The sequence below is a fragment of the Podarcis muralis genome, chromosome Z (assembly GCF_964188315.1).
Source record: "Podarcis muralis chromosome Z, rPodMur119.hap1.1, whole genome shotgun sequence".
Classification (NCBI taxonomy): domain Eukaryota; kingdom Metazoa; phylum Chordata; class Lepidosauria; order Squamata; family Lacertidae; genus Podarcis; species Podarcis muralis.
Window position 1 is genome coordinate 29,299,049 of NC_135673.1, and position 19,366 is coordinate 29,318,414.

Consider the following 19,366-nt stretch of genomic DNA (forward strand, 5'->3'; position numbering starts at 1 on the left):
GGCTCGCCAGATGCAGCTTTGTCATGCTGGCCACGTGACCTGGAAGTGTCTCCGGACAGCACTGGCCCTCGGCCTCTTGAGTGAGATGGGCGCACAACCCTAGAGTCTGTCAAGACTGGCCCGTACGGGCAGGGGTACCTTTACCTTTACCTTTATTTTCTGAAACCACTCCAATCACAGTGCTTTGGGGGGAGGGTATTGAAGTAAATCAGGTGGTTGCACGCCATCAAAAGGAATAGGCATGTAGTTTGTGGGTACCCCAAGGTGCACCTTTGTCACTAGAGGCCCAAGTGACCTCTGTGATTAGAAGTGCCTTTTACCAGTTTTGTCTGGTTAGCCAGCTTTGGCCATATCTTAACCACGGTAGTCTATGCATTGGTAACCTCGACTGGATTACACAAGAGATCCAATCTGAGTTGAATTATAATTTAGGGACAACATTACTAAGTAGAAATCCAGGGGTCTAGTAGATAGCTGGACGAGACAAGGCAAAGGAGTCCCATTCAGAAGTAGAGAGCTAAGTGACTTTGGGATATATCCAGTCTCATATAGCCAGCATACTTTACTCTAATTCAGTGTTTCCCAACCTTGTGCCTCCAGCTGTTTTTGGACTACAATTCCCATCATCCCTTGCCACTGGTCTTGCTAGTCAGGGATGATGGGAGTTGTAGTTCAAAAACAGCTGGAGGCACAAGGTTGGGAAACACTGCTCTAATTAATGCATGAAGGGGTTAAAATCATAGAGTAAGCTGTTCTGCCAGGCTTAGCAAGTTCACATCCCCTCAACTTGGGAGCAAGCGTTTCCAAACTCTTTGTTCTCCCTTATTTTCCACCATGTAAGCCTACCAGAAGGGAAGTCTGGGTTGGTTGAGAATTCTTCCAGGCCAGGTCGTCCCCTTGAGGTGGGCCAGAGGAGCTGCTTCTCACTCTACCAGCACCTTTAGCTCTGGAATCAGCTAGCTCTGTCTGCTAACAGTTATTTGGAGGTCTGGGTCCTTGTCAGATGATTTGTTGCCCTGGGTAGGAGTAGAACCCAGCATTAATATGTGCATCCAGACTACATGGAAAAGACCATGCCATGAGCTTTTGTAACCCAGCTGTAACAAATGCCATGCACATTGCACAGGGATAAATGTGGCATTGCACAACTTAGGAAATCCTGGCAACATAAATCTCTTTGCCCAATTGCACTTGGCTTTGTATAGTTCAAATAGCTTCACTCCCCGCTCCCCTGCCTTCTTCTGGAGCCAAACGGTTAAGAAGGGTCAGCTATATGATATGCCCGAGGGAAAGGAAAGCGAAAGGAAGTACTGGTGGCTTGTTCTAGATAATAAATAGCAGTATTATATAGTGTGTCAGGGGATCAAAACATTAGAATAGGATATACAAACATCAATGGGAGTCTTCACGAGATGTGAAATGAAAGAAAGAGGAGAAAAATGAAAATAGGAAAGGGGGGAGGGAGAGAGAGAAAGAGAAAATGAATGAATGAATCATGGCGCTGCACCAAACATAGGGTCAGGTGTGTAAACTTCCCAATTTTTGGTGGTGTGGGGCTCAGGATTAGGCCAAACCTAGGAAAAAGTGGGGGTGGGACATAGTGGCCACTCATTATGTCCTACCTTTTAATTTCCTTTTTATCTGCAAATGTACAGAGAAAGACCACTTACCTGTTTCCAGGCAGCGGCAGAAGTTGTGGCTCAGCGTGGCTGCCAGAGGGCCGAGTAGAGGCAAATCATTTGCCCGCATGGCTGACTGACATCACAACAGGCCTCAGCTGGACAGAGGGGCTGGTGGGATCGTCCACCAAAACTTAAATTCAAAACAGGCAAATCATGGCCCGAGTGGGCAGGGGAGTTTTCAGCAATGTACCTAACAGAGCCAGTCTTCACGCAGGTCTGCTGCCAGGGCATAAAAGCTGACTGTTGTTCAACATCTTTATAAATGACTTGAATGAAGGAATTGGGGGGATGCTCATCCAAATTGCAGATGACACCAAACTGGGAGGGGTAGCTAATGCCTCAGAAGACAGAATCAGGATCCATTTCCTGGGCCTGGTGGCGAGTAATGCATACCCTCCAACATTCCTCAGATGAAAATAGAGACATTCTATTCTACAGCAGTATCACTGCTTGAGGATTTCTTCCTGGTCAAATACTAAAGTTATTAGAGGAAACACGAAATTGCAGTATTTTAAGCACAGAAATCTTTGAATTTATGTATATCAATAAATGCAACTAAATAAGTGTGTGTGTGGAGACTATGCAATGTCATCAGGCATTTATGAGTATTTAGGCAGAACCATTATTGTTGCAGTTGTGCAAGTGTATGATATGGGGTATTCCAATGTTCATTTTAAGGTATTTAGATTTTTGAGTTCGGGGTTACATAAACTCCATTTTTAAAACAAAAGGGAGAAGTTTATGTACACTTATGTTATGCACACGCACATGAAAGCCTATACCAATAAGAAACTTAGTTGGTCTCTAAGGTGCTACTGGATGGAATTTTTTTATTTTGTTTCAACTACGGCAGACCAACACGGCTACCTACCTGTAACTAGAACTATGGAAGGCACCACATTGAGCTGCATGAAATGGAAGTCCATCAACTTCTCCCTTTTTAGTCTTTCAAACTTCTGAACAAATTGGGTTAAACCATAGAGCCTAGGACTTGCCAATCAGAAGGTTGGTGGTTCGAATCCCTGTGACGGGGTGAGCTCCCGTTCCTCGGTCCCTGCTCCTGCCAACCTAGGAGTTCGAAAGCACGTCAAAGTGCAAGTAGATAAATAGGTACCACTCCGGTGGGAAGATAAAAGACGTTTCCGTGCGCTGCTCTGGTTCGCCAGCAGCGACTTAGTCATGCTGGCCACATGACCCGGAAGCTATACGCCGGCTCCCTCGGCCAATAAAGTGAGATGAGCGCCGCAACCCCAGAGTCGGTCACGACTGGACCTAATGATCAGGGGTCCCTTTACCTTTACCTTTAAGTAACTGCAGCATCTTGATATGGGGTGAATCTTGGATGGATCAGCTGCACATACACCCCCCTCAGGGATCTCCTCCCCCCAGCTGCCCTGAGACTCCCCTTCACCCAAATACACACAATGGGGAGACTCACCAGGTTTCACAAGGGGCCACTAATTCAGCTCATATGAGAGATCTGAATTTTGCAATGCAGTTCTCCAACTAAGAAATGTGTATAGATATGGAGATATTTGAGGAAAGTGTGTATCAAAATCATATATGAGGGGGCATACAAAATTGCACTATAGTAGGTGCAAGAGCTTGCAAAGATGTCTAAGACAGAAGAAATGAGTATTAATTTGCTGAAGAATTTTCATGAGGAATTAAAAAAGATGTGGAGATGTGGAGATGTGGAGATAAGGTGAATTAGACTCGGGGGGGGGGGGACACACCACAATTTGAGAGAAATCAAAATTGACAGATTCATTAATCTTTTATTGAGGCCACAATGGGGAAAAAAATAGAAACTGACCATAACAGGCCATTGGACCACCTGACCCAACATCGTCTCTCTGGACTGGTGACAACAGCTTTTCAGGGTCTCAGTCAAAGTGGGAACTTCCCCAACCCTGTTATCTTTTTTTTTTAAATATTTTTTATTGCGTTTCTTTTCATAATTTTGTGCATTCCAAACAGTACAGAATAAATCAAATACAAGAAACAATTTTTGATTTTTTTTAACAAAAGAAAAAGAAAAAAAACCATTGTACTTCCCCACACCTTCCAAATCTGCATTCTTTGTACTATCAATGTCAGCAATTTGTTACCTTATTTCAAACCTTGTTACAACTTTCAATTATTATGTATCCGTATTCAATATATTGTATCTCAAATTTGATACCTTTAAAATAAACATAATATGTTTGGTTCACTTTGTCCTCTTTTCTCTTTTATCACTTATTTTGCCATTTGCTTAATCATATTTGCTAAAGCATAACATTTCCAAAAACATGCACTATCTTAGGGTTCATACAACTTATAATATTTTTGCAAGTAGTCTTTAAATTTTTTCCAGTCCGCCTCAACCGATTCCTCATCCAAATCTCGGATTCTGCCGGTCATTTCAGCTAACTCCATGTAGTCCATCAACTGCGTCTGCCATTCCTCCAACGTGGGTAGATCTTGTGTCTTCCAATTCTTTGCGATGAGTATTCTTGCTGCTGTGCTGGCATACATAAACAACGTTCTGTCTTTCTTTGACACTTTCTGGTCCACCATGCCCAGCAGGAAGGCCTCTGGTTTCTTAGGGAAGGTATACCTAAATACCTTTTTCAATTCATTATAAATCATTTCCCAGAAAGCCTTCACTTTTGGGCAGGTCCACCAGAGGTGAAAGAATGTCCCTTCTGCCTCCTTACATTTCCAACATTTATTATCAGACAGGTGATATATCTTAGCTAGCTTGACTGGGGTCATGTACCACCGGTATATCATTTTCATAATATTTTCTTTCAGGGCACTACATGCCGTGAATTTTATTCCGGTGTTCCATAACCTTTCCCAGTCTTCAAACATAATGTTATGTCCAACATCCTGTGCCCATTTTATCATGGCAGATTTAACTGTCTCATCCTGTGTATTCCATTTAAGCAGCAAGTTATACATTCTCGATAATATCTTAGTTTTTGGTTCTAGCAGTTCTGTCTCCAAATTCGATTTTTCCACTTGGAAACCAACTTTTTTATCCATTTTGAAAACCTCTTGAATTTGAGCATAATGTAACCAGTCTCGCACCTTATTTTTTAGTTTGTCCTGGCTCTGCAGCTTCCAATTGTCTCCAATTTTTTCAATTATTTCCCAATATTTCGGCCAATGGGCCTCCATATTGGGCCTTTTTCGGGCCTTGGCCTCCATCGGTGATAGCCACCTCGGGGTTTTACTCTCTAATAAGTCTTTATATTTCATCCAGACTGCAAAAATTGCTTTTCTGACAATATGGTTTTTGAACAATTTGTGAACTTTAACCTTGTCATACCATAAATATGCATGCCAACCAAAAGCATTATCAAAACCTTCCAGATCTAGGACATCAGTGTTTTCTAACAAGAGCCAATCCTTCAGCCAGCAGAAGGCTGCAGCTTCATAATATAACCTCAAGTCCGGCAGGGCAAACCCTCCTCTTTCTTTCGAGTCAGTTAGTATTTTAAACTTTATTCGGGGCTTTTTGCCCTGCCAGACAAACCTAGATATTTCCTTCTGCCATTTCCCAAAACATTCCACTCTGTCCACGATCTGTAGGGTTTGAAACAAAAATAACATTTTCGGCAATACATTCATCTTTATAGCTGCAATTCTACCTAACAAGGAAAGTTTCAGTCTTGACCAAATTTCTAGATCCTTTTTAATTTCCAACCAACATTTTTCATAGTTATCTCTAAATAAATTCAAGTTTTTGGAAGACAAGTAAATCCCTAGGTATTTCACTTTATTAACCACATTTAATTCTGTTTCTCTCTGGAACCCCTCTGTTTCTGTAGATGTCAAATTTTTGGTCAGAACTTTAGTCTTTTGTTTATTCAACTTAAATCCCGCCACCCGACCAAACTCTGCTATAAGTTCTAGAACTCTTTTTGTACTGGGTTCTGGCTCCTGTAATGTCAAAACTAAGTCATCTGCAAAAGCTTTCAATTTATATTGTTTCACTCCGACCTCTATCCCTTGTACCAACCGGTCCTCCCTAATCATGTTCAATAGCACCTCCAGGACTGATATAAATAAAAGAGGGGATAGAGGGCACCCTTGTCGTGTCCCTTTTTCAATTTTAAATTCCTCCGTCACCACATTGTTCACTATCAATTTGGCTTTTTGCTCTGAATAAATTGCTTCTATTCCATTTTCGAACCCCCGTCCCACTCCCATCCCTTCCAAGTTTTTCTTCATAAACATCCAAGATATATTGTCAAATGCTTTCTCCGCATCGATAAAGATTAACACCGCCCTTGTATTCCTGTTGGTTTGCAAGAGCTCTAAAATGTCAATGATGTTTCTGGTGTTTTCATATAAATGTCTACCAGGGAGAAAGCCTGCTTGGTCCTTGTGAATTACTTCATTTAGGACCTTTTTAAGTCTACTTGCCAAAATGTCTGCAAATATTTTGTAATCCACATTCAGGAGTGAGATGGGACGGTAGTTCTTTAGCTGGGTCTTTTCAGATTCTGACTTAGGTATCAATGTGATGAAGGCTTCTTTCCACGTTTCTGGTGCCCTCTTCCCATCCATGATCTGGTTGCATACCTCCATCAAAGGTTGTATCAAATAGTCCTTCAGAGTCTTATAGTATTTGGAGGTAAGCCCATCCGGGCCTGGAGATTTGCCTAGTTGCATACTCTGAATGGCACCTTCAATTTCCTGTGAAGTTATTTTAGAATTCAAGATTACTCTTTTGTCTTGAGTAATTTTTGGTAATCCATTTGTCTTTAAGAATTGATCTATCTCAAATTGTTTCTGAGGCCCCTGTGCATACAGTTCTTTAAAATATCTGTGGAAGCACTTCCTGATTTCTTCTGGTTTCTGAACCATTCTTCCTTCAATCTCTAGATTTGTAACTGTATTTAACTTTTGCCTTTTTTTCAGCTGCCAAGCTAGCAGCTTTCCACATTTATTTGCTGATTCAAACGATCTTTGCTTCATCTGTTTAATTTTCCATTCAATTTCTTGATTTATTAATTTAGAATATTGTGCTTGATGGAATTTGATTTCTCTCAGCACCTCCTTTGACTTTGGGTTGGTTCTCAATTTTTTCTCTCCCTGATGTATCTTCTCCAATATTTTCTCCTTCATTCCATTCCAGAGCTTTTTCTTGATTGAATTTTGTTGTATGAGAAACCCTCTCATGACCGCTTTGCTAGCGTCCCAGATCGTTCTTTTTTCTACTGTAGTGTTCAAATTTATCTCAAAGTAGTCCTTTAACGTTTTTTGGGCCTTTTTCACGATCTCTTGATCTCTTAAAAGGGTGTCATTCATCCTCCATCTGAAGGAACCGGTTTGAGTAAGTCTGAATTCTAGTTTCAAGGCGTTGTGGTCGGAGCATGTTTTTGGGCAGATTTCCACCTTTCTGGTCTTGGGTGCCAGCCCTCTAGACGTCCAAATTTGGTCGATCCGTGTCCAAGACAGGTGGGCCTCAGAGAAGAAAGTTCCTTCTTTACCTAGGGGGTTCTTTGTCCTCCATATGTCAATCAAATCCAAGTTGTCAATCAGTTCAAAAAAGGTTTTAGGCAGTCTTCCATCTAATGTTAGGTTTTGATTTTGAGACTTATCCATATGTGTAGACACCACCCCATTCATGTCTCCCATCATTATGATGTTGTTATAGTCCAAATAGTCCAGCATAGTCTCATGCAGCTTCTTAAAAAATTCTGATTTCCCGTCATTTGGCGCATATATTCCCAATATCAAAATTTTTTCTCCTTGTGTCTGAATTTCAATCGCCAAAATTCTTCCTTGCTCATCTTTAAATACAAATTTTGGTGCCAGGCTCTCCTTGGCATATATCACCGCACCTCTTTTCTTAACCTTGTCAGATGAGATAAATTCTTGGCCTAGTCTTTTATTGACTAGAACTTTCCTGTGGAGCCTGGTCACATGGGTTTCTTGTAAGCAAATAATGTCCAATTGTTCTTTCTTCAATATGTGAAATATTTTCCTTCTTTTTTCCGGGGAGTTTCCGCCGTTTATATTCCAACTAAGTAGCTGCAGGGACATCCTGTACTATTTTGTTGCACCTAGAGTGGTGTTTCTTCTTTGTCCTCTGGTTCCGAGGGTGTAGGGCCTGGTCCGCCTCCAGGCGGTATCCCAGATTGTGGTAGAGGCCAATGTGCTGCTGCTTCTTTTTGGAGATCTTCTCCGTGGTCGTGCAGGAACTTTTGTAAGTCCTCTGGTGTTCTTATTTTTACCTTCTTCTGCTTGTAAGTAAAAGATATTCCTTGTGGGAACTCCCACCTATAACGAATTGTGTTGAGTCTCAGCAATCTTGCCAATTCTGAATAGGTGGTTCTCAAGTCCAATAACTGTTTTGGTATGTCTCTGTAAATTTGCACCCTTTTGTCCTGTATCTCCAATGAATTTGCAAAATGTAGGCCTAATATTTTGTCTCCCTCTTCCCTTGATCTCAAAATTATCAAACAGTCTCTGGATCTGTCCTTCCTTACCAATCTTCCCAGTCGAAAAGCTGAAACTATTTTAAAATCGCTTTCTTCCTTTATGTTCCAGAATTTTGAAAATTCTGTTGTCAAGAATCCAATCAAATCTTCTTGTTCAATTTCTGGAATTGCTCTCAATCTGAGGTTCTTCTCACGATTTTTCAATTCCACCAAAGAAAGATAGGCTTGCTGTTCGCCAATTTGTTTGTGCAAAGGCCTGACTTCTCCTTTAACTTCCTCGACCTCTTTTTTAGCTGCCGTTGCAATTTGGATAGCTTCCCCAGCTAAATTACGATTTTCTGCTGTAGCTCCTTGCAATTTTTCAATTGCTTGTGTGTGCTGGGAAACCTGATCAGTCAATTTCTGGATTGAGGATGTAGCTTGGTCAATTTTTAGTGATTGGTTGTCAGCCTTTTGATTTAAAGCTGCCAATTGCTCCAAAATTTGTTTCAAAACTCCCTCAGATCCTCCTGCTGCCATATCTTCCTCTGCAGGGTTTTTAGGCTTTTCGACTTCTGCCTTTTGTACGCCCAGCACAGCTGGGACCGAAGATCTGCGTCCCTGAGTCAAAGTTGTTTGTACAAGCTGTGCCTGCTTTTTTTCCTTTTCCTTCTCTTTGGCTTCCTTAGCTTTAGCTGCTCTTGTCTTTCCTGAACCACTCATCAGTCAATGTTCAAGGTCAAATTTTTATTGTCCCATGGGAAAGACAGGTCCAGTTCAAAAACAATCCAGTAAGAGAGAGTAAACATAAAAAGCAGTTCCCAGGCCTTTATATTCCCAAAGCCCTCTAGGGGGAGTGCCACCAAAGTTCAGAAAGAAGAAGGGACTTTTCTGCCATTAAAGTCCCTGTTATGTTAAGAACACACAATAGTCCCAAAAAGAATAATAGAAAAAAGTCCTGCAGAGTGCTTTTAACTTTTAACAAAGTTTCAGAAAGGTGCCTGCCACTTGTATCCACTCCAACTTGTTTAAGCTCAAAAGTATCACTTTCATCTCTTAAAAGTTTGTAACAGTTCCGCAGTTAAAACAGTTTCCCCTCCGGCAGCCCCGCAATTTAGAAATTAACTTTCAATAGCCCTTAACCGAGGGGGGTCTCTCCAATTTTCTTTTGAAAGTTTACTCACAAGTAAGTCAGTCTTTTCTCTTCAGCAATCACTTCTGAAAGTGCATGAAAGGCTTTCTTTAACGCTTCCCTTTTCAGCTGCTTTCCGCTTGACAGATCCTTTGCTTTGATCTTGTAAGCAGTACCGGGAGGCGGACTTCCTTTTTATCGTCTCCCGGTTTCAGCCAATTTAAAAACAATTTGTTCCCCGAATTTAATGTCCTTACTCACGGGTTTGTTGTCTCAGCCAGATCTTTTAAGGAAGAAAGGTCGACGCTCATCTGTGACAGCCGCGCGGCTTCGCTTCCGCAGAAAGAGCGATGAACTCACAGCACCGCTACCCCTCCTTCACTCCGGAGCCCCTTACGGGGTCCCTTCCGCGATTTCGGGGTCGCTCCAGGTGCCCGCCGAGTCCCACGGCCACGGGCTCACTCTACCCGTGGTTTTTCTTAGTGGGTCGTCGCTATGCCGTAGCGAAACGACCCTTTCCTGCGGAGCCCCTCTTCAAAGATCGAAGAGGACCACCATCACCGTTTCGCGCCGCCTCCGGAAGTGCCAACCCTGTTATCTTTTCATCTGCAGATTCTGGGGGCTATATATGGAGCTTTCAAACCTGCAGTCACAAGTTTGAAGTAAGGGAGATCTGCACCTGAAACCACTTCCCATACAGAGAGTTGTGTGTGCAGTTGACATTACTGTAGATGCACGTCGTCAACACAGTGCTCACCCCCACCCTAAACATTGAACTTGATATATTGTTCATATATTGTTGCCTATAACTAAAGCTGGAACATACTCGTAGTGTATGAGTGACTCTTGCAATGAGATGTTGCAGTTTGGAGTGCTCCTGTGATTCTAGCCACTGCATTCCATTTCCCTCCTCCTCCAGTTTTCCAGGGTGTCCTCCCAATAACTAGGCAGAATTCCATAGCCACTGTGCATGCTCAGTTCTCAGTGGTGAATGAATGAATGTTTAATATTACGGCCAAACAGCCAACATAATTCTCATTGGTGTGTTTTTGGACATCTCTCCATTTAGGAGTTTTCTAAATAAATCAGACTTATACAAATCTTAGGGTTCCTCCGATCTTACTATATACCCCCTTGTGTGTGTTTAGGGATAGGTGAATCTGTCAGTTTCATTTTTTTTCTCCGTTTCTCATTTTTCCAGTCTTAAATCCTTTTCCCCACATTTCTGCAGCAATTCATAATTTTGGTGTGCTTTTAAAATATCCATATGAAAATTAATCAGCATTTGAGTGTGAATTTCTTCAAAACAAAAAACCCATTACATGTTATATGCAGTTTAATATACACATTTGCAAACAATTTCCCTGATATAACTTTTTTGTATGCCATTTTCACTAATATATGCAGTTTTATGCACATTTCCCACAACAGATGCATTTTGTACCCATTGTTTGGTTGGAGAACTGCATTGCAAAATTCGGAGGAGTGTAAAATTCTAAGTATAGTTTTGCTTCAGTTTACAAATCGGTTTGAATTAGGAAGTTGCTCATGAAAATGCCAGCAGATTTTAATTCCTCCTGCATCTCTATGTGTAGGTGATAAGGCCTGGTTACAGAAGGAACGACACAGCCTGAATATCAGCAATAGATGGAATGCTAATATTTCTTTTCTTTGATGTGCAGGGTCATCACTTACAGCAGACACAAGTTAAGCCACTTTTGTTGTCAGCTATCATGATTCCAAAATGGGAAAAGAAATCTCTTAAACAGTTCGAAACTGCCATGTCGTCGAGTTCCTAATTGGGATTAATGTTCAACTGAGGAGGAGGAGGGGTGGGGGTGGGGTAACAACACAAGTAGATGGGATTTCAGCAGAGCAAAATTTGGAAAGGAAAAATAAAGCAGGAAGTGCAAGGTGAAATTGAAGAGGACAAAGCAATGAAGGGAAAGGACACTGAGGGGAAATAGAATGTGTTCAAAGACAAATTAATGCGTGCCCAAGGGTTATACATGCCATCTAGCAATAATTGCCCAAGCACTGCTTTTCAGGGACAGCATGAAGGAACAGAGAAGTGTAAAAGTAATCAAGGGTGAGAAAGAGGCAGGCATGAGTTATAAAGCATCAGATGCAAAACAGTGTTGGACTGATTGCATAATGAAGTTTAAGGGAGCATGAAAGGGGATAAGAATAGCAAAGGCATAGAATGGAGAGAACTTTCACAAGACAATAAAATGAAGTACCGGATTTCTTCTCTCCCACCGAATCACCCTTGTTTCCCCTTAGACAAGCACCCAGTCAAGCGGATTGTAGAATTCTGATACGTATAGAAGAAAGAATACATTGGTGCTCTATTAGATGCTCAGGAGTGGGGTTATGCTATAGATCAATGGTGAATCTTGGGCTCATTTGGAAATGCAATGGGTGTGGTGACACCAAAAACATGGTAAATCGTCGTCGTTGTCATTGTTGCATTATGTTTCCTTTCCCCTTTTCTTTTCTTTTCTTTTCTTTTCTTTTGGAACTTTTCTGGGACCAGCCAGTCAGAAAATCTGCATTTTACTCAAAGTTCATTGAGGAATGCATAATTCCTAGCCAATTCTTAGCCAGAACAGCTCAATATGCCTGGTCCTGGTCCAAACAGGAGAGGCTCCTAAGCCTTTGTTACTGTTCTATTGAAGTGAAATAGTGCTCTAAAAGAACCACCAGATTTACTAAAATCAACATTCCCACATTAAATTCACAGCACATTGATTCATCTAGGAAATAAATGAGGGTTTTGAAGAGACTGAAGTTTTGTGAGGGATGAAAAAACCCTCATGCAATATATTAAGGGCTAGAAATTTGATAACAGTTTTTTAAAAACAAAGAAAAATGGGAGGATGATTCTGAGTTCTGTTAATTCAACATTTGTATGTCACAACTGTAAAATCACAGAAAAGCTGAGAATTTTGCAGACTGATAACAATAATTGTAGGATGCTTTCGAAGAGGCTTCTACTGTAGATTATTATTATTATTTTTGTAGCCACTAGAGGGACAAATCTGTTATTCCGATTTCCTGCATTCTATCCTGCTTTTTCTCAGCAGATTTGTGATTATAAGAAGACTTGGAGTCGATTTTGTTTGGGATGGCTTCTAATTACAACAATAGTGACTGCGGAATAATTTTAAATCAGTGTGGAACTTTAGCACTTTAAAAGGCATTTCATTTGTCCTGGAGTTTATTGGGCTGTTAGCATTAGAAATGCTTTCCAGTTCAAGACCATGGAATGTGGTGGATTGGAAATCAGAACTCTAGACCTGCCAATATATAAGTGGGGGAAAGTATATGAAACTTCTTTGGCAAAAAACCTGAAAAAAATCTTCATATAAATATGGAGTAAAGATTTTATTAGCCCATCTCCATGTAAATGCCCAAATCCAGTGATACCTTGCAAAATTTCCCCCTTTCCAAGTCTCCATTCACTTCAGATGGAACACAACCCTGTAGCTTCCCTGCATCTGGAATCTTTATATGAAGTGCTATATAAAGAGATAAGCCATGGCCCTGTCTAGCCTAGTAAAGCCTACTCCAGCCTTCCCAACACAATGGCCACCAGATGGTTCCCTTCAACCCTGACCATTGGCCATGTTGGCTGCGGTCGATGGATGGACACTCAGTTGGCAAAGGATGGTTTATTGCCAATAGTCCTCCAAGATCTCAGGGTCGTTGATTCAGGCCTCACATTGGGCAAATGATTCCTGCATTGCAGGGGTCTGGACTAGATGCCCCTTGTGGTCCATTCCAACTCTTCAATTCTATGATTCTGTCTTCTAAATGAGACAATAAAGTATATTCCTCCCTGATAAATGGAGGTTGTGGATAACTTCCCTCCTTTTGCTAAAAATAATAAGGTGCAGGCAGTTGAGGGTCACCCCATCTTTGTTATTTACATTTACGCCCCACCTTTCCTCAAAGGAGCTCAAAGTGATATGCGTGGTTGTTCTCCTCATTTTATCCTCATCACAACCCTTTGAGGTAGGTTAAGCTAAAAGACAGTGACTGGCTCAAGGTCACCCAGTGATTTGCAGGGCTATGTGGGGATTTGGACCTTGGTCTCTGAGGCCCTAGTCTGGCACTCTGACCACTACACCACAGTGGTTCAATCTTGACATACCATTGGGGTTAAGAAATTCCCACTCTCCACCCCCCTTGCATTGCTTGATCAGCTAAAACCCACATTAAATATTTGCTGCAGAGTGGTTTGTTTTTACTTTTTATTTTAAAATTGTTACTCATGCCTTTAGAAACTGCAATTTTCTCTGTGGCAACCACTGTGCTTTTAAAGCAATGTTTTCGTACAAGAAAGCATTAAAGAAACATTCCTGTTGTGAATATAACAGCACCTCCACCAGGGTAATATTTCATTGTAAAAGGGTTTCTACTTCCCGTCAGCCTGGCGAAGTTATATGGGGGATACAGTAAACATGCCATTCACAAGCATCTCTTTTAATTGCAAAGTTTCAAACAAGATGCACTTCACATAAACCTGAGTTACAGGTTGGGCTGCGTTTTAAAGCATGAAACGTGAAGTGAGATCATAACATCTAAATTATTCCGTCTTCCCTTCCTTTCATTCCAGCACTGCAATATCAGCTTGGCAAGCTCTAGACTGGGGTGGGGAACCTTAGACCTGGGTTCTGAATGCGGCCCTCCAAGCCTCTCCAACTGGCCCTTGGAATTCTCCCCAAGCCAAGCCACATCTCTTCTCTGTAAGGCTTCACACCCTCCCTGGTCTTACTTCACCCCCCCCCCAATGTATTTTTGCCTGGTTAAAATGTGTCCTTAAACTCTGATACCTCTTCCTTGTTTGGATAGAGAGGTGTGCATGCACACACATACAGAACTAACCAACTGTACAAAATTAAAGCTTCCATCTATTGTTCTGACTTTATTTATTCTTTTTGCCTCTGGAAACATGCAAACCATTTTCCATTTCTAATCTAGAACCAAAGCTTTCACTGTCCTCTGTTGCATGCCTCTCTTCCTTCTGCCATCCTCAAGTGCTTTTGCCTGGCGGGAATATGTCCTTGAACTGCGATAAAGCCTCATGTTTGTCTGGATAGAGAGGCAGCATGCACTGCGACAGAAGCAAGGTCAGGGTCAGATCACTAACTGCAGTTCTGTTTCACACATTACTCAGGAGCAAACCCAGATGTACACCAAGCATATATTCAACAAAGGTTGGGAGTAGCAACCCCTGGAAAACATAGCTGTAAGAGGCATGAATTTGTTAAGCCACATGCCTGCCCACTGTGTGTGACGTGGCCCTCATAAATCCCAGATAACCAAATTAAAAGGCGGGGTTCTAATTGCTGCAAAGTTTCTGTACAACATATTGATGTTTTGTGGTAATGAAAGGTCAGGGTCGAATCATCTTAACATCACCCCATATCCCTCAACTGTCCCGATCCCGTGGGGTGGGGCTGTGCCCTCATGTGAGAACACAGCCCTGGAAGCTAGACGCCCCAATTTTCTTCTGCAACATGTGGGAGGGTATGTCATCCCCTGGGCTCTACTCAGTTTAGGTCCATAACACCCCTGATTTCACTGACTAAAGATCCAGTTCCAGAGAACTTTCCCCCCATCTTTTGTCCTGGGTCCTCATTGTACCACCCAGAAGTGGCTCTCTGGAACCCAGTGTGGATATGGAGTCCCCACTCCCCCAGGTGCAGGCAGAGTAAATGACCCACTCCACATAGAGGAGCATTGGAATGCTTACTGAGTGTGGCATGCTATGATGCATCTTTCAGCACAAATTGTGTTTCATGCACTGAAAAACCCATGTGCATGGCAAGCTATGGGAAACACCCCAGGTGCATGGCATTTTGAGATGAATGGGAATTTCGCAGTACAGCAGTACTCTTCTTACAACTAGTATGCTGCTGAGTACCAGTTGCTGGGAATCACAAGCAGGGAAAGAGAACTCAGGTCCTGTTCCCTAGAGACATCTTGTAGGACACTGTGGGAACTGGATGCTGGACTGGGTGGGTTGCTGGCCTGATCAGGTAGGATTCTTCTTATGTCCTTATTTTCTATCAATATTTCCTAGAAAGGTGTGCCTTATCTGTCTGTTCCTTTGCATATATATATATATATATATATATATATATATATATGCAGGTTTTGGTGTCCTCTGGTGTCTTCCCGTGTAAAAGTTGGGGTGTCTAGGCGACGTTTCGACGAGGTCTCACTCGTCATCTTCAGGCTGGTGCTTTCGGCTTCTTGTTACTGGAACAGAGCAGGATCTCAGTGTTTGAGTTCCTATAAATACTGTTGAGGAGGTGTGGTGTATAGCCTCCAATGTTCTGGGCCGAGAGGAAGTTCCCAGGCTAGTGTGCCTTTTCTTCTTTTGTTCTTTAATTGCTTGAGGGATATCTTGAGTGATTTCTTGAGTGATATCTTGAGTACCAATTAGGTGGGTCATTAGGTGTGGATTAGTTGTTAAAGCCTTTGTGTCTTGACCTCTTGAACTTTGTGAAGAGTTTTTCTGAGAAGATGGCTGTACTGCATTTAGTTGTGCTCTGGCTTGGCTTCGTGTATAGGGGCGAGCTGTGGTTTTGTGGCCTGTGCCAGCCAGATCTGTGTAGGGATTGCAGGGGGGTGCAGCATCCGGAGGTGCCACCATGGTTTGGCTACTGGATGGTGTCTGTAATTTATCTGTGGAGAGGGTCTGGGTTTGGGTCTGGTGTGGTTGATTGGTGATGGCGTTCTGTGTGCCTCTGGATCTGGTGTCAGTTTTTGTGGGGAGGGCTAATTTCCAGATGTCTGGCAAGCGGGATGTGTCGTCACGCTTGTTCATGTACCTTCACGCTTGTTCATCTACACAGATCTGGCTGGCACAGGCCACAAAACCACAGCTCGCCCCTATACACGAAGCCAAGCCAGAGCACAACTAAATGCAGTACAGCCATCTTCTCAGAAAAACTCTTCACAAAGTTCAAGAGGTCAAGACACAAAGGCTTTAACAACTAATCCACACCTAATGACCCACCTAATTGGTACTCAAGATATCACTCAAGAAATCACTCAAGATATCCCTCAAGCAATTAAAGAACAAAAGAAGAAAAGGCACACTAGCCTGGGAACTTCCTCTCGGCCCAGAACATTGGAGGCTATACACCACACCTCCTCAACAGTATTTATAGGAACTCAAACACTGAGATCCTGCTCTGTTCCAGTAACAAGAAGCCGAAAGCACCAGCCTGAAGATGACGAGTGAGACCTCGTCGAAACGTCGCCTAGACACCCCAACTTTTACACGGGAAGACACCCGAGGACACCAAAACCTGCATTCCTATACCCGTGAAAATCTACGAAAGCAAATATATATATATATATATATAAAATCTGATTTATTTAAACATTGCTTATTTGGCCTCCACCAAAATATTACATGGCTTAGCATCAGATGCAAATCAGGGCCTCTGTAAAATGATTGTGCTGCAGGAGTACCATGGGTCATTAACAACAGATTTGCAAGGTTAATTTTCAATTATGTATTTCTTATTAATTTCCTGGTTATCTTACTATTATTAAATTTAAAGGGGAAGAGACTTCCAATCTGTCTGGCTTCTGCAGCATTATTGCTGATAATTATTTCTGTTTTCCAATTTGTGTTACTCCTGTGACTTGCAAAAATTTGTTATTAACGAGCAAATAATTATGGCTGCATGTACTGGAGCATTATTTTGCTAATGCTGTGTCAGCTTTCACACTGGGGCTCCCCTGTTTTTACAGCTCAGGCACAAAATCTGCACTTCTCATAGGGCCTTCTGTCATACAATCAGTCTATAGGACCAATTTCCTTGTTTTGTCTATTTTTCAAACAGGCACCATTTGGCTGCTTCTAAATTACTGAATATATCTATATCTACCTGTATCTATATTGCTGCAAGAAGTTCACAGCATTTTCATTGTTTCTTTCTCCTGTGGTGACAGCAACATGATATCTTTGCTTTGCTTTGTTTGAATTCTATTGTGCAAAGGGTGGTTGCAGGACATCTCAGGTGAGGGGAATTGTTTTAATATGCTGCACTCATAAAGCAGGACATATTAAACAGACAATGTGGATGCACATATGAAACTAATCTCCACTACCTGCTGCTAGCTCATCTTCAATGAAGCAATGGACCCTTCTCAAGGGACTACGTAGCAGAACAATGTGCTGCTCACCAGATGTTGGTAGATTACAACTCCCACCATCCCTGGTTACTGGTCATGCTGAGTGGGGCAGATGAAAGCTGGAGTCCAACAACGTCTGAAGGGCTATAGGTTAGCCAATCTTGGTTTTAGGGGAGCCCTAGCCACATCTACTATCCTGAATCTTCATCAGGGGGATTAAAAGCCACATGGTGTGTGCTGGAAAGTTGGCTGAGTCTGGATTTGTTGACAGAAGACTTGGCTAACATTGTATAACCTCCAACACGCTGAGGCAAAAATCGGGAGCTGTCTTCTGGGGCTGTGTTTCTGTGCAAGTCACATGACCTGTGAGAGATCATGACCCCCAAAAGTGCTTTTCCAGGGCTATGCCCTTGCATGATATCATGGCACCAAAAGAAAGCATGTTTTGGGGTACCACATGAGGTTGCAGCCCTGAATAATGCTGTTTCAGGGCAAGATTGTGGCATGAGATCGTGCGAGACCACAGTGCCCAAAATGGCTGTTGTGCTTGCACTCGAAAAAATGGGATGTCCTGGTTTTATCGGGACAGTTGAGGGGTATGACATGGAGCTCTCCACGTGTTATTGGACCACAATTCCCATTATCCCTGCTACTCTTTAAGTAAAACATTGTAGCTCAACCCCCTGTGATCCTGAGCAGAAAAATATGCTATCAGTATCACTGCCTTAGCTGTGTTTTCAGATTAGTTTTAAGAAGTAGTGTCTTGATGTAGTTCAAGGGTGCTGCTCCATTCTGGCCCCAAGGCAAATTGCTCTAATCCTTTGGTTAATAAAAAGGTAAAGGTAAAGGACCCCTGGACAGTTAAGTCCAGTCAAAGGCGACTATGGGGTTGCGGCGCTCATCTTGCTTTCAGGCCAAGGGAGCTGGCGTTTGTCCACAGACAGTTTTCCGGGTCATGTGGCCAGCATGACTAACTGCTTCTGGTGCAACAGAACAGTGTGACTGAAGCCAGAGCGCGCAGAAATGTCATTTACCTTCCTGCCACAGCGGTACCTATTTATCTGCTTGCACTGGTATGCTTTTGAACTGCTAGGTTGGCAGAAGCTGGGTCAGAGCAATGGGAGCTCACCTCATCATGTGGATTCGAACTGCCAACCTTCTGATCAGCAGGTCCAAGAAACTCAGTGGTTTAGACCACAGGATAACAGCATGGGGTGGGGAAACTTTTTAGCCCAAAGCCTACATTCAGTGGCGTAGCGTGGGGGGTGCAGGGGGGGCCGGCCGCACCGGGCGCAACATCTGGGGTTAGGGCAAATCCATGGGTTAGGGGGCGCAAATCCACGGGTTAGGGGGCGCAAATTACTTGCCTTGCCCCGGGTGCTGACAACCCACGCTACGCCACTGCCTACATTCCTTTTAGGTTAAGGGGCCACATGCTGGTGGCAGGTGGGGCTAGAGGCAAAAGTGTCTGGAACAGCTAATATTAATTCTACCTTCATACAGTAGTTGGTTTCTAACCCCCACCCAGACCCCTGGTCTTTCATACAGACAAGCAAGAGGCATTACCAACCAGAGTCCAAGGACACATCCCAGCTGAGCAAAAACATGCCAGGCCCTTGGGGGGTATGGCTGAGGAGAGTTTCAAAGCCCAGATAGATAGCCACATTCATCCTTTAGGTCTGAGTTTCCTGACCCCTGGGGTAGCAGGTGGCACTGAAGAATCAGTTCCTTCACATATTATTTTGAATGCTTTTAAAAACAAAAACAAATGAAACCTCGGGGATTTTGGAGCATTCAAATAGAATGCTCCAAGGGCCTGATTCCTTCCTCAGGGTGAGCAGAAAGCTGCTTTCTCCATCTCTCATTTTGGCCTCAGAAGGTCTCCCCACTGCAGTCCTTCTGTTTCCCTTTCCAGGACGGATGTCAGCACAGCACGATTCGTAAAAATAAAACAAGGCATGTCTGGA